The following is a 14129-nucleotide window of genomic DNA, read 5'->3' as shown; positions in this document are numbered from 1 at the left end:
TAACTCCTTGTCTTGTTTATTGTCCCTGTTTATCCCGTAGTTGAGTTTGGATACTTAGCCCTTAGTGGCAGAGACCCTTCTGTGAGAAACTAGAGGCAAAAAAATGCCTCCTGGGATGTGAGGGAAGCGCAGGGGGTGAATCGGCCCCAAACCCAGACTATCCAGGCCAAGAGAAATGGGGAAAAGAAAAAAAAAAGATCAATGGAGCCGGGGGGAATCCAGCTGCACACAGACTGCGCTCCGATATGCCAGGCGCCACGTATTTCTTTCAAAAAAGCAACAAGGGGGTCACGATTGATACTGTACATCCACAGATAGGAGAGGGGTTAAAACATTTCCAGACCACTGACTTTCTTAGTCTCCTGTTGTTCTTTCAAGTGTCTGTCACGCAGCTTTGTTAAGGGCACTGCACGGATTTTTCTAGGTGAGAGTTCATGGACGAGTATTAAACGTTTACACCCCGTTCGCAGTTTGGTGCCTCACCCTCCCTCGTACCTTCTAAAACACCTTGCGCAGTGCGCGGGTGCTGCCTGGCAGGATCCCACGGCTGGACCGGGATCTTCCAGTTCCGAGGGCTTCCTGCCTGCTGCTGCACCGAGGAGTAAATCCTTCGCAGCGTATCCCCTTCCATTTGTGGCTTTAGCTTTTCATGTCGTTTTTGTTTGGTAAATTACAGGTACTGTTCTGTTGATGATGAAGTATTAACATAATTACAGTAATTATGTCAAATGATGCAATGCATGTAAACATGTAATTAGCATGCAGGGACAACACTGAGCAAAGTGATGACAACATGCAATAATGCAAAACGCCTCACTCTCCTGGTCATGTGCAGTGACACGGGCTTTAGAGCTCAGTGCCTTGATTATTTCTTTAGAAGGAGGTTTTGTTAGAATGTTTTGCTTCCTTCCCTCATAGTGGAAAGAAAAGCATACAGAGAAAACACCGTATTGCTTTCTTCCTCGGCGTGTTTATATGTGCAACACTCTGCATGCCCCCCAACTTTCTGTATCTGATTTCCTTTGCAATATTCGAACTCTCTGCATTTGATAAAACAAACAAGTGCCCAGGCAGCTGCTCACGTTACACTTTGGAACTTTTGAAACTGCCTGAAAACTGGGAACTTTTAAGATAGGGAACAGTGTGTGCTATTTTGCAGTGGCTACTGCCTCTGGCTTTCATTCTCCCCTTTTTAACTCAGAAATGGCAGCGGCATTTAGTTCTGGGGACCCAGAAAAGTAATGGCAACATGGGAGCTTTGAGAGCCCCTCCTGTCCTCCGTGCCTTCATGATGCTGATACAGCTCTTCATCCGACCCAAGCTGATGAGTCTTACAAATGAGCAAAGCCCAGGGTTGTGGCTGCAGAGCCAAGGATCCTGGGTGCAGAGCCAAGGATCCTGGGTGCAGAGCCGGGGTTCGTGGCTGCAGAGCCAAGGATCCTGGGTGCAGAGCTGGAGTTTGTGGCTGCAGAGCCAAGGATCCTGGGTGCAGAGCCAGGGTTCCTGGGTGCAGAGCCAGGGTTCCTGGGTGCAGAGCCGGGGTTCGTGGCTGCAGAGCCAAGGATCCTGGGTGCAGAGCTGGGGCTTGTGGCTGCAGAGCCAGCAGTTGTGGCTGCAGAGCCGGGGTTCGTGGCTGCAGAGCCCTGCCCAGGTTAAGCCTCCCCCAGTCCAGAAGTGAGGGGCAGCAGGAGATAGGGAACCTCTGCAGCGAAGGGGGCTGTTTGGTTTGCTCATTTGCATCTCAATCCCCACAATGCTCTTCCGGCTACTCACAGCTATTCCATAGTAGTGCTCTTGGCTGAGAGCTGGGAACACGCTCAAAGGGTGAGGCAGCTTTTGGATGCACTGAGCTGTTTTCTGTTTGAGCTGTGAAAAGCAAACATCTTTTCAAGAGAGAACATTCTGAACAGTAATTTTTTTGCATTTACAATTCAGAAGGAGCACAACTTCACTGAAACCTGGGAGGAAAATATTGTATAATGTCGAAAGGAAACATAAATCCTCTGCAGCAAAGGCTTCACACTACTCTGAAAACAGAAGCCACTGAGTTACTACACTGACCTACTGTGGCAGGACTGGAGATACAGGTTCTGGAAACAGCTTCATACACTCAAACACTCGAGCCCCAATAAAGCTCCGTTGCCTTCCTTTGAGCAACTCAAAGATGAGCATCTACACACTCACTTGAGACACTTGCTTCGAAATTCACTTCAAATATTTGCTGTCACAGCTACAAACCCAGGCACAAACAGCGGTGATTTTAAAAGACTCGGAGAACAGGTGTCTGCAGGAGGAGAACCTGTTGAAGGAGAGATGACTGATTTGCTTCAGTACTCAAATGTGCAGATTTGGAGAAAACAAAATCGAGTGGTGATTAGAGATGGGCTCAAGCTCAGGTCTGCATTTACATTTTCTTCAAAGCATGGCTGCGTTTAGATCCCAGGTATCAGGGACAAAACTCTCCTGCCGAGTTGGGCCCAGCAGAAGGCACAGTAAGGGCACTTTCAGATGCAGGACTTGGGGTTAAGCACATCTCAGCTGAACATGCAAAGCTGGTTTAAACAGCGTGGCAGAGCTAATCTGTTGAAAGGTCTCACTCAGCATTGCTGTCCCAAAGGGAATATATATGGGAGAACTGCAGCCTCCTCGAGAGCCTTGCTGGTCACTACCCAGCCCGTGTGTTGGCTTTGCCATGCGTCCCCGTGTTTTGCAACTCCCAAGCAGCTCCCTCTCAGCTGATTTATTTTCACGCTCCTCAGCTTGCAGGAGGTGAATCAGGTCCTGTGGTTACAGAGCGGACCCAGCCGCTAGCGCATGGTGTGCAGCCCCTCGCTGCCTGCCAGGAAGGGAAATCTGAGACTTTAAAGGAGGAGGGGGAAGGAGGAGAAGCAGGGTATTTTCTGGAAAGGCAAAGCCATAGCTAAACAGCATGCATGGCAAAGCAGGAGGGAGAAGAGAGTGGTGTAAGGATTCAAACAAGCCACAGGGAGGACAATAGAAAATTAATACAGGAGCAATATGAAATAAATAGAATTTGTAAGGTAAATCCAGCGGACAGACGGGAGTAAGCAGGGTAACAAACCAGGGAGAGAGGTTCAGAAGGGACAGTGGGAAATCTTTGTGTGTGGTGAGGGGGGACCGTGTTACTTGCTCTCATGAAATTAAAATTAGTAATGAAAATACACTCATCCATAATGGCACCCTTCTGCTTATTCCTGCTTCCTTCTGTTAGGGCTGATACCATAGAATCGTAAAATAGTTTGGGTTGGAAGGGACCTTTAAGCATAGCTCCTATTTCTCCTAAATCACTACGACTCACGGCTTGCTTTTCTTGTTTTTGTTTTAAATGCAAAAGTTTTGGCCTTTGGAATGTAACAGAAAACGACACGTGTTTCAAGAAACATAAGCAAATCTTTCCTAGAAGAAGCTAGCGTTAACTGCATGCCTGAAATCAAGTCGCAGGACAACAGGATTTCTGATGGAACAGTGTCAATGCAGAGATTGCATTTTAAAGACAGGCAGCATTACAGAAGTGTTGAAAGAGGGGGCGGGGGAGCGCTGGGAGCAAAGCTGCCCCCGTCCCCTTGGACACACAGGCAGCTCTCGGGAACAAACAGCTCCCCACTGAACTGGCAGCTCCCGCTGCAAGCACAATCGGCCTTCCGCCGCTGGAGCTTTGCGGTAGGATCCCAAGCAGCTCCCACCCGAATCAATGGCTTTTGCTGTAGGCACAAAATGAGACGTAGGTATTTTCAGTCTTAATTGAAAGATAAACAGAAAAAATCTGGGGGAAAAAAATCATTATTTGGACAAGTTAATTACAAGACATAACACCTAAATAAATAAATAAAAAAGTGGAGATACCCAGACTTGCGCCGTGGCCAAACCAGTAAGTGTACCTCAAGTTACACCTATCGGCTCCCAGCGCACGGGAATGTGCAAACAGGGATGCTACCTCTGCAGGCAAGGAAGTTCATTTACCGTGAATACTTAGACATTTAAGGCAAATCAGTAGCTTGGCCAATGTGTATATTTTAGTTTTTAAATTTCTACACTTCCAGTTGCTGGCAAATAAATGTCCCTTCCTCCTCACGGTCTTTATTTCCAGCTCACAGCTAGGGAGCAGGGTAAGCCACAGGAGGGACCCAGGCCTTGAAGCAGAGGAGTCAGGCCTGCTCTCCCCCCTTGTGTCCCCCGGAGGCAACGGGGAGCAAAGCCCCTCTGCAAGCCCAGGGAACTCAGCCCAGGTAGGAGCTGAATCACCTGCGGCAAGTGCCTGCCTCTCCCTGCTGACTGCAGAGGGAGACTACGCTCCCGCTCCCGACTACACTACTCTTCATGTAAGCACCTCAGGTAGCTAAAATACATGCAGATTAGGGAGGCTGAGGGAGGCGTAATCTTGGCCAAGCAGTTTAAGGCGGAGTAAGGAGTAAATCTATGCTCTGTGATAGTGCTAAAACCATGGCTTTAGGATACCAAGGACCATTTCCCCAAACCACACAGCTTGGTTTTCATCAAGCCAAGGGCCACAGCATCACGGTAGCAGTGGTTCCTGTGCTTTTCTCTCACCATTTCCCCCCCCCCCGAACACCTTAAACTGTTAAGCAACCCAGCCCATGCCGACAGGAATTTGCGTTTTACTCTTTACGCATCAAACTGAAAAGCAAAGAAGGGAATGATGTCTGGACCCAAGCAGCCTATTGAGAGGATCAAAAAGGTAACACAAAGCACAAAAGATGGCTAAGAAACGCAGATCATTTGCCATCCCACACAGCAAAGCTGTCTCAGGACCTGGGGACCCAGGCAGAGGATTTAGTGCCTAAGCCTAGAGACTCCTCTGGGTTGCAGGCATTAACTCATGCTTGCGTGCCTGAGACCGGATAAAGCTGCAGTCAAAAACAAAAACCTCTAAAGAGGCCTCAGCATATTGTTGTTTTGGGGATAGTACTGTGCATTTCATCCACAAGAATTAGTGTTTTCTTTTCATTTCACAATAACCTAGGTATTTAAAATGTCTGCCAAAAAGTACTCAGAAACCCAGCATTTAATCTGAGGACTTTTCAAGAGGACCAGTTGTTTATTTCTACCATCTAATGAACATTAATTTCCTGGTTTAGAAAACGTTATTTATGCCACTGGTGAAGCTGATATTTATCTTGATGCATATCCTCTTGCCTGGCTTAGTTTTTCATTTTCTCCAGTTCCTCCAGCCTGCGTACACTCTGCAACCTGTAGGCTCAGCCTGTGCCATCAGGAGTTTTTCAAAGGTATTTGGAAGTTTCCAGTAGGTGGTGGGAGAATCTGATAGCAGAGGACGCAGGTCCGAACCCCTTAGTAGTCACTTCTCATAATAAAAACAAAGCTAAAGAGAATATTTGTAACACTGATCTGAAAACAAGAATATATTTTCCTTTCTGCTGCAGAACTTAGACAGAACTAATGCAAGTTACACTAAACAAATCCAGCCCTTGCCAGGATAAACAAACATTCGCAGTGTTGTTTGCTACATGCCTGTCATGAAATAAAGACACTGACATGCATTTTAATGCAACTCTCCTACAAATTGTGAAAAAATAATTGTGCGCTGTGTATGCGTTGCTAGGTTACTAGCAGGGAAGAGAATATTTCTGCAGACATGATGAACTAACAAGGTAAATAATTCAACTTAATCATTTGCAAATTTCACACTTCATTTTCAACAGCAGGTCTTTTCAGAGCCCAGATCAACCTCAGATCTGATGACAGTGAGTTTTTAGAGCAAGGCTGACAAGCTCCTGTGAGCCAGATTTGGCCCACGGGGTAGTTTTTATATGACAAACTTCCCCCCCCGAATAAAATAGCAGTTTTACTAGAAAAAGAGCAGCGAGGTTTGCCCAGTTGTTATTAACAGCACAGGAATTTTCATTTCTTCTTACACTCGCTCACTAAATGAGTGATGTCTTAGCAAATACTGCAGCGTTAACAGAGAAAAACCAAGAGAGCTCTCTGTACATACCCGCTCTGTCTGCACGGTACTCCTATTAGCGACGTTCTGGGAGGAATAGCACTAATTCCGATTAAAGCGGATCAGGGATTGTCTAACTAATCCATAAATTCCGACATTATTACATATTTGCTTAAGGAAAAACAATGGATCAGATCATGAAATCAGATCTGTGCTGCTCCACAAAGCAGGGTCCTTTGTGCTGCTCTGTGGCAGTATTTGCAGCGCCGATGTATCCAAGGGAAGGGGTGAAGGGCCCTGCACCCCCGTGTCCCTTTCAGCACCACCCAGCTCAACAGCAAGAAAACTCCTCCAGAGAGACCTGAAGCTGAGATGAGAATCTTTCTATTTTGCAAAGTTTCCAGATGACAAACAACACATCTGCTGAAAGAGATTCTGGGGTTTTTTTTGTTTTTTTTTTTTTTTTTAGTTCAAAGCATGTTTTGGCTATCAGGGCTTCATTAGGTCAGATTACACTCTCATTTAGGTGCCTACAAATCTGACCGCAGAAATGCTCCACTGATTAAGCAGTGGACTGAGGAAGAGGCAAGTTATGTTCTCTGTCAAAGTCTCCACTCAGCTCCTTGCACGACTTCTGAAAGTCATTTATCTATATTATGATGCTGAATTTAGTTGATGAGGAACCCTGAAAATCAGTTGACACAAATTCATGGTGCTCTGCCAATTTATTGTTGTGAGGGCAGTGGCAAAGACAAAACAACATGAAAGCTTGAAGGGATGGTTACAGGCCTCGTTGAGGCTAAAAGATCTTAATTTAACATGTCCCAGGGACAGCGACAAGCCATGAAAGCTAATGAAACCTGGCAAGTAGTGACTAGCACATTAGAAAGTATCTTTACTCAGAAACACCATGAAGCCAGAATAAATTTAAATATTTTTAAAAGATGCTGCGGTCACCCAAACTCCCTTTCTTTTAATGCTTTTGGGAGAAGTCCTTGGAGCAGTACTGAAGTATCGGATCTGAACTTTGCTAGTATCGGATCTGAACTTTGCTATCTTGGTAATATACATGCCTATGTATCTTCTGCTTTCTCAGACAGGATTCTGGCTGAAAATCCGATCAAATCCATTCAAGAGTAAAAAGACTAGTGTAAGACTCTGAAGGAAAGGGAATCCTCCCTGCTGTTGATTTCCCTAGATACTTGTGCTCCCATGAAGAACTGGAGGAATCCTCTTGTTACGTATCAAACTTTCTCATTCCGTTCTTCCTAAGTGTCCTGCTGACAAGACTGGGTTGGGCCTTACGTGCACCCAAATGCTTGAACAGAAACAAAGATCTGTCAGTCTGTACTGCTTTCCCCTAGCAGTGCCCCATCTCATGCTAGCTAACAAGTCTTCTAAGCAGAATTCTGGAGATCTCGTTCATCACGCAGATCAGGCGTTGTTTTTAAATTATCCTTCTTTTAGACCGCAAGAATGAGATTACTTTCTTCCATACAGGAAGATTTATCTCTTACCAGTTTACAGTCATCTTTTTTCTGTTTTATTCAAAAAGGATGGATCATTTCAAGGGAAAAAAAAAAAAAAAGTGGAACTAACCCAAATGGTTGATTATCTTTGTATCTCTAGTTCTATTTCATTTCATGCCTCCCTCACTTCACAGCACTATAACCTTTTTGAATTGCCCTCTGTGATATCCACTCCTTCACTGTTGACCATTGCTCACTTATTCATTGCTTGTTGGATCAGCTGGGCACTTGCACAATCAAGTCTTTGTTATGCTTTCAGACAGGCTGCAAGTCACAATATTGAAGCAGCACAAGGACTGTTTCCTCTGCTGGTATTCTTCTTCCCTGGCATTTAGGAAGACGACATCCTAAATGCATGAAAATGCACATAAAGTAATTACGACAATAATTCATACAACAGCTCTCATTTAACTGGCTACACAATGTCTCTTCCCCTTTAATTGTCATAAGAGAGTGGCATACCCAAAAGTCTGAAGAGTTTTTGCAAGTTGGTCAACTGAGAAACAAGAATTTGCTTCTCTGAAAAATGCAGCAGACCTCAGGTTTATTTAATGAATCAGTAGATGATGGCTGCTGATACACAGTTAGCGGGGATCCTAGAAGAGCTGCTCTCTCCGAGCAGTTAATTGGCCCAAACAAAATGGAATGTAGTTTTCTAACTAATAAGCGCTGACAATAATGAAGAGCAACTGCAGGGATGGTGGGAAGATAAAGGAATGCACATACCAAGGTTCTGCAACAGTATGAAATGTCAAAGTTCAAGTTTACATGCATAATAACCACAATGGGCACATTGCGTTGTTGGGTGCATAAATAATCTGAGGACCCAAGATGAGAGCACTAACAAATTACAACTTTATACAGTTGGAGGTTTTAAAACAAAATTAAACTTCTCATATGCATATGCAGATACCCCAGTACTTAAATACCTGCTGGATCTGCTTCTAGGCCAATGCTATCAATGGAGATGGACACCTATATATCCGTGAACTCTGTCTCAACAGGCAGAATATTGGGCATAGCACAAGAAGCAATGTTAGCAAAATGCTATTTTTGGTCGATTTCACTTGAAGTCAGAATGAGGATCTTGGCTTCCCAGACGGTGAAATTAAATCAATCTCTCTTGCAGTAGAAAAAAAGAAGTACCTTATTCGGGAAGGGAAAGTTTAGATAGAAGCTAAGTAGCTGGGCTGGATATGGAAGGAATAAGAGTATTCAGCAGAAGTACACGAGTAAGGATTTTGTCACAGGGAGGGAGAAGCAGAGTCTTTTGTGTATGGTGGTTTATTGCAGGCTCTAATGGCATCAGGATGATGTTACCAGGGAGCCTCTACACAATGAAATAATTTACTGTCATCGCTCATATCCTGCTAGAACAATGTAGTCTCCATAGACCTACTCCTAAAACAGTTTTGATAGCCAAATTCTATCTGTAGTGTTATGTCACAGAAGACGTCATAACCTTACCTAAAAAAAAAAAATACTTAACACAATTGTCAATTTATTCACACAAAATCATTGTGAATCGATAATGTCCTTTGAAAGGATTGTTGTACAGACAGATTTGATGAGGTCTAAAGGGCTCCAGACCTTCCCGTCCCTCTCACGTGCCCCACTGCCGGCAGCCCCACAGTCCCGAATGCCGCAAGGGGCCACAGCTTCTTCCCAGCTCTCCTGAAGCCAGGGAAAAGCTGCGGTGCTGTGCAGTCCCGCGAGCCCGGTGGCGTCACCACCTCCTGCTCCCCGCACCAGCCCACACTCCCTCCCCTTGGGCTCAGTGCCCCAGCGCGAGGATGTCCCTGTCATGAGCCTGGACTCGACGGATGATCTCACACCGGGGCTGTGCCTCCAGCCCTCCCACAGCCCAGGAGCCACGGATAAGATAGTAACAAGCCACCGCAGATACCATTTGCACAGCCTGTTGGCTTGTTTCCTCACAGAGCTGGAGGTCCCCAGGTTAGCAGCATATTTGTCAGGCTGTTCAAAGGCCTTCCGGGCCTTGAGACCAGTTAGATTCAGAAAAGAAAGTACAGAAAAATGGAGTAACAGCTTTTCATTGAAAGAGAACAGTTTCCTGTCTCACATCTGGTCACTTTTCTGACAAGAATTACATCTTTACTACTCTTTTACAACACACAGCCAATACAGCTGCAAAGGAGTAAGCTGCTCACTATACTAGCCTTTTTATTATCAGCAGTATTATTAACTTAAGTGAAGCTGTAAAATCTCTTTTACTGAAGATGCATGAACCTGAAAGAGCTTTGAATTTCATAATCCAGGGTGAGTCTGAAGAATTGGCACTTACAAGAAATGGAAAAAGAGTCTTTGCTTGAAAATTAAAGAAAACTGAAATGGAATTAGTCACAATAAACTGCACCTGAAGACCCACTTTTCAGAGTGGATTAATATTTTAAGAATGACACAAAAAGATACAATAAGATATGATATAATAAGATGTCTTTTATAGGGTGGTATAAAGATTTAAAGAACCTATTGAATTCTATTTTCAATGAAGATGTATGAAGTAAATGTTGCTGCATTCTCTAGAGCTATACAATTCTTGTAATCTTTTCTTCAGAGGCTTTTGGCTAATTCATAACTCAAAATGTCGCTCATTTCCCTTCCCGTCTGTATGTCATATAAAGATGTGCATCCAATACATTGTCTTGTGGATCTCTGTATATTATACACAGCCCAGTTCCTGTTATGTATACATTCCTTTGTAGGGATATGATTTATTTCTTTAAGCACTTTCCCATCTTAAAATGTCAGATGCTTCCTGTACTTATATACAAAGAAGTTTAAGCTCCCAAAGGTACTGAAGTTCAACAAAATTCTGACTGCGGACAGTATGAATTTACCAGTGAATCTTTGGGAAATAGACAATTCCACCTACTTTCCTCAGCTCTCTAGCATAACTTTATTTCCTAAGTGCTGAACGCTTCAGCCATCAAGAAGATCAAAGAGAGGTATGGTTTTGAAAAACACAGAACTTAAACTGAACTTTCTAAAGGTTTATTCTTCTTCAAGTAGAAGCTTTGATTCTCAAGGGTTATCACTTGTAGTGCACAGGAACTTGTCAAGATTAGGAAAATGGGATTTCAAGGCTAACTTTTATCTGTTTCTGTTATCTGAATCTTGCTATCTTTTGTAAATAAGATTTTTTTTTCCCCGAAATGACTTACTTATAAAGCTTTTGGGGTAAGTAAAGAAAATACCATTATTACTTCACTGGGTTTCAGATTGGTTACTTAATAACAAAACCGAACTGTATTAACCGAGGTGGTTAGACCATAATCAGTTGCCTATCACTGGATTCTCCAGCAGATTTCACCAGCTAAAAAGTAAACGTTTCTTTTATTGTACTTTTAAAATATAGCATTAAATAGAAACATTCCTTTTAGAAAAAGATTGCCAAACAGAAGTCTAACTTTGCATAAGATTGCTCAATTATTGAAGCCCTAGGCAAAGAAAAACCTGCACTGGTCTTGTTCAATTCTGTGGAAGAACTGCGCCTCTCCCTTGCCACTGCCTTCTCCTGCAGTCTTCATCCACAACACCACGCTAAACATAAAGGTGCGCTCAACAGCCCGAACCACAGCAGCTAAGGGAATGGCTCGAGCAGAACAGGGAAAACCTGCACAAAATTGCAACGTGGCCCAGCAGACCGATGAGAGGACATGAAATGAAAGTGCACAGGGAGCGGGATGACTGGTGGTGGTCAAGAAGAGAGTATGTTTGGAGGTGTGGACGGGTACTGAAATGAATGGGACCTTCCTAGTTTACCCACAAAGGTACCTAAGTCCAGTACCCCTGCTAACAGAATATTTGTCACATTTGCCAACTCATAAAAACAACCATTGGCTTCTTCAGATTGACTCATTTAAAAAAAAAAAACAAGCAACAGCAACATCCTTTGTAACGACAGCTAATGTCTCAAAGGGAGAAATGTATCACAGGACAGCTCTTCTCTAAAGAGCAACAGCATTTTTCAGTGAGGTTATTCAAACTCAGTATGTCCAAATTATAAGATGTTTTCTTCAGAGCAATTAGCCCTGCAATTTCAGCCGAGCATTTGAAGTCTTGAGTACACAGGGAAATTGGCCCAAATAACTCTTAGGTACTAGTCCCCACTAGTAATATAAGGCTCTGAAGGCCAAAGGGAGGCATTAGCAACACTTGTGCAACTCCCTTAACAGGGTGTACACATGTAACTAATTGGAAACCAGTAAACAATTCCGGTATTGAAGCACAAAGCAGATAATCTCACTCACACTACTTCAGTCATTTTATTCTCATGTGGCTGACTGGAATAAAACTGTTAAAATACTGTTTCCCTCATGCAGAAAAAGATCTAGGGGATATAATAGATCACAAGCTGATTAGGAGTCAACAGTGTCAAGCCATTGTGAAAAAGGCAAACACTGCACTAAGCTGTGCAAACAGGAGCATGGCTTGCAAGACGTGGAAAGTAATCCTGCTCTGCCCAGCACTGGTACAGGCCCAGCGGGAACACTGGGTCTGGCGCTGGGTCTCATTCTGCAGCGGAGACGCAAAGCGCCCAGAGAGAGACCAGAAGAGAGAGAGGAGAATAAACAGAGGTCTAAAGCAAGACCAGGGAGGAAGGGCTGAATGACTCAGATGTGCATAACCTAAAGAAGAGAGCGGGATAGGGGGGAAATGTAACAACAATTCGCAAATACATAAATGGTGGCTGTGGAGAGGAAGGGAACAACTTGTTTTCTGTGTGCGGGATGGATAAGGAATAACGGATTTGGGATGGAGTTTGCAAGCCCTCTCAGGCAAAGAAAGGGTTAACATAGGCATTAGCAAGAAAGCAGCTGAGAAGGCACACAGCTGCAGGGGATAAAAACACTCGGGAGAGGGCTATCAGAGGAGCCCTTAAGGAGGGGGCTGAGGAGCCTCTCAGGGCAGAGGTACAGGCTTGAGGGATGCTGGCTGTGGCCTTTATAAGAGTCCAGCCTTATCTTTGGCAGGTTACTGGCCTCCTCCATCGTATTGACTCAGTGTGTTTGATTATGAAATGGATATCTTTCCTAGGCCTGCAAAAAAGCAGGATAGGGTGCTACGGTTTTATTTAAAACAAAAAAAAAGAAAAAAAGCCCAGGAAAACTTTTAACATCTGGCCTAAAATGTGGTCAAAGTGCTGAATCAACTAAGGTAGGAGGACAATTTTTGCCTAAAGGAAAATACTTAAACTCCTGCTACTAACCGAGGACTTAAACTGAGGAACTGTACCTCGGGAGCTGAAGGCTTCAGTCTGTGGAGGGAGAGAGACAGCAAGAAGCTTCTGTATAAAAGGGAAAATCTAGGCAACAGGCTCAGGCCCAACAGCTCAAAAACTGAGGAGATGACAGGTGTCAGGATCTTTTTGCTAGGGGGAAAAGATCTTAGCCTGCCAAATTTGAGGGGGCTTTGAAATCACAGCAAGATCTAGGCTAGATATTAAGAAATTCTTTCTAAGGGTAAAGATTGCGAGGACTGCAGTAAATTGGCAGAGGATGTTATGAAGCCTCCGTTGTGGGAGGAAAGCCTTTGAGAAGAGGCTGGTAGGTATTTGTCAGGAATGACAAAGTTGATCCTGTCTCGGGACGGCAGGACTACTAGATGAGCTTCTGAAGTCCCATTCTGCCCTAGAGCACTATAATGAGAAATATTGCATCCCTCTTCTCGCCACTCAACTGTGATGTTTTATGAAAGTAACTGAGCATTTGTGGAAGCTCAAAGCATTCTTTGAATAGAAGTGGTTTCAGAACTAGCTCTACGCTGAATATTTTACCTACTTTGTTGAATGATCCTGTCAACATGGTGTGCTCTGGAAAGACTTCAGTACTGAAGCGTGTAAATTCAGTGACAAATGTGTTAGAAGAAAACTGTATAAACTCTGTACTCACTCTTTCCAATAAAGATACAACTAAATTAAGTTACCTGCATGCTCCACGACACCAACAATCAGATTTGTTTGTAAGGATAATCTTTTACCCCCTCTGTTACAGTTTGACCTTTTCAAAAAGAAACTAAACGCAAGACTACTTGGCCTAAATGAGCCTAGCGAAACCCTACGCAAGCAGTCCTTCTTTATCTTTTTTGAAACTCCTAGTGAAATCAGTTGAGGTCTGTCCTCACAAGTCCGTAGGTCTAAGCTGTCCACACTATAACTGGGCTGTGTCATTTTTGAAATGACAGAGCTGAATGCAAAGAAAGCAAAATAACTTTCTAGATGTCTTTCCACCAAGATGAGGAAAATTTCTATTTGATAGCTAAAGCATCCAGAATTGGCAAGTTTTAGGTTCACAGTAATGATCCTCAAGAGATTGTTTTATCAGAAATAAAAGCTAAAAACTAGTACGATAAGAAGCGTCTTTGACTCTGTAATGCTTTTAGCTGTATGAACTGCTTGGTGTGCTGTTCCTCACCACTCTGAAAAATCTTTGAAGTAGAGCAATTGAAAGTACAACTAGGACCAAACCAGTTTTTGCTTGCTGCTCAATGAGTTTGCCTTGACAGCGTTAGGAGGCCTCTGTCCATTCTGACCCACATGAAAGAGGAACAGGCCTGAAACAACGGACTATATTTTGGAAACTATTTAGTTGCCCAAGAACACAGAAATGCCTGCTAGATTTTCAAAAGCCAGC

Source organism: Nipponia nippon, unplaced genomic scaffold (genome assembly GCF_047370975.1).
Source record: "Nipponia nippon isolate SJK-2023a ecotype South Korea unplaced genomic scaffold, ASM4737097v1 scaffold_14, whole genome shotgun sequence".
Taxonomy (NCBI): domain Eukaryota; kingdom Metazoa; phylum Chordata; class Aves; order Pelecaniformes; family Threskiornithidae; genus Nipponia; species Nipponia nippon.
Note: the sequence above shows the minus strand (reverse complement) of the source record.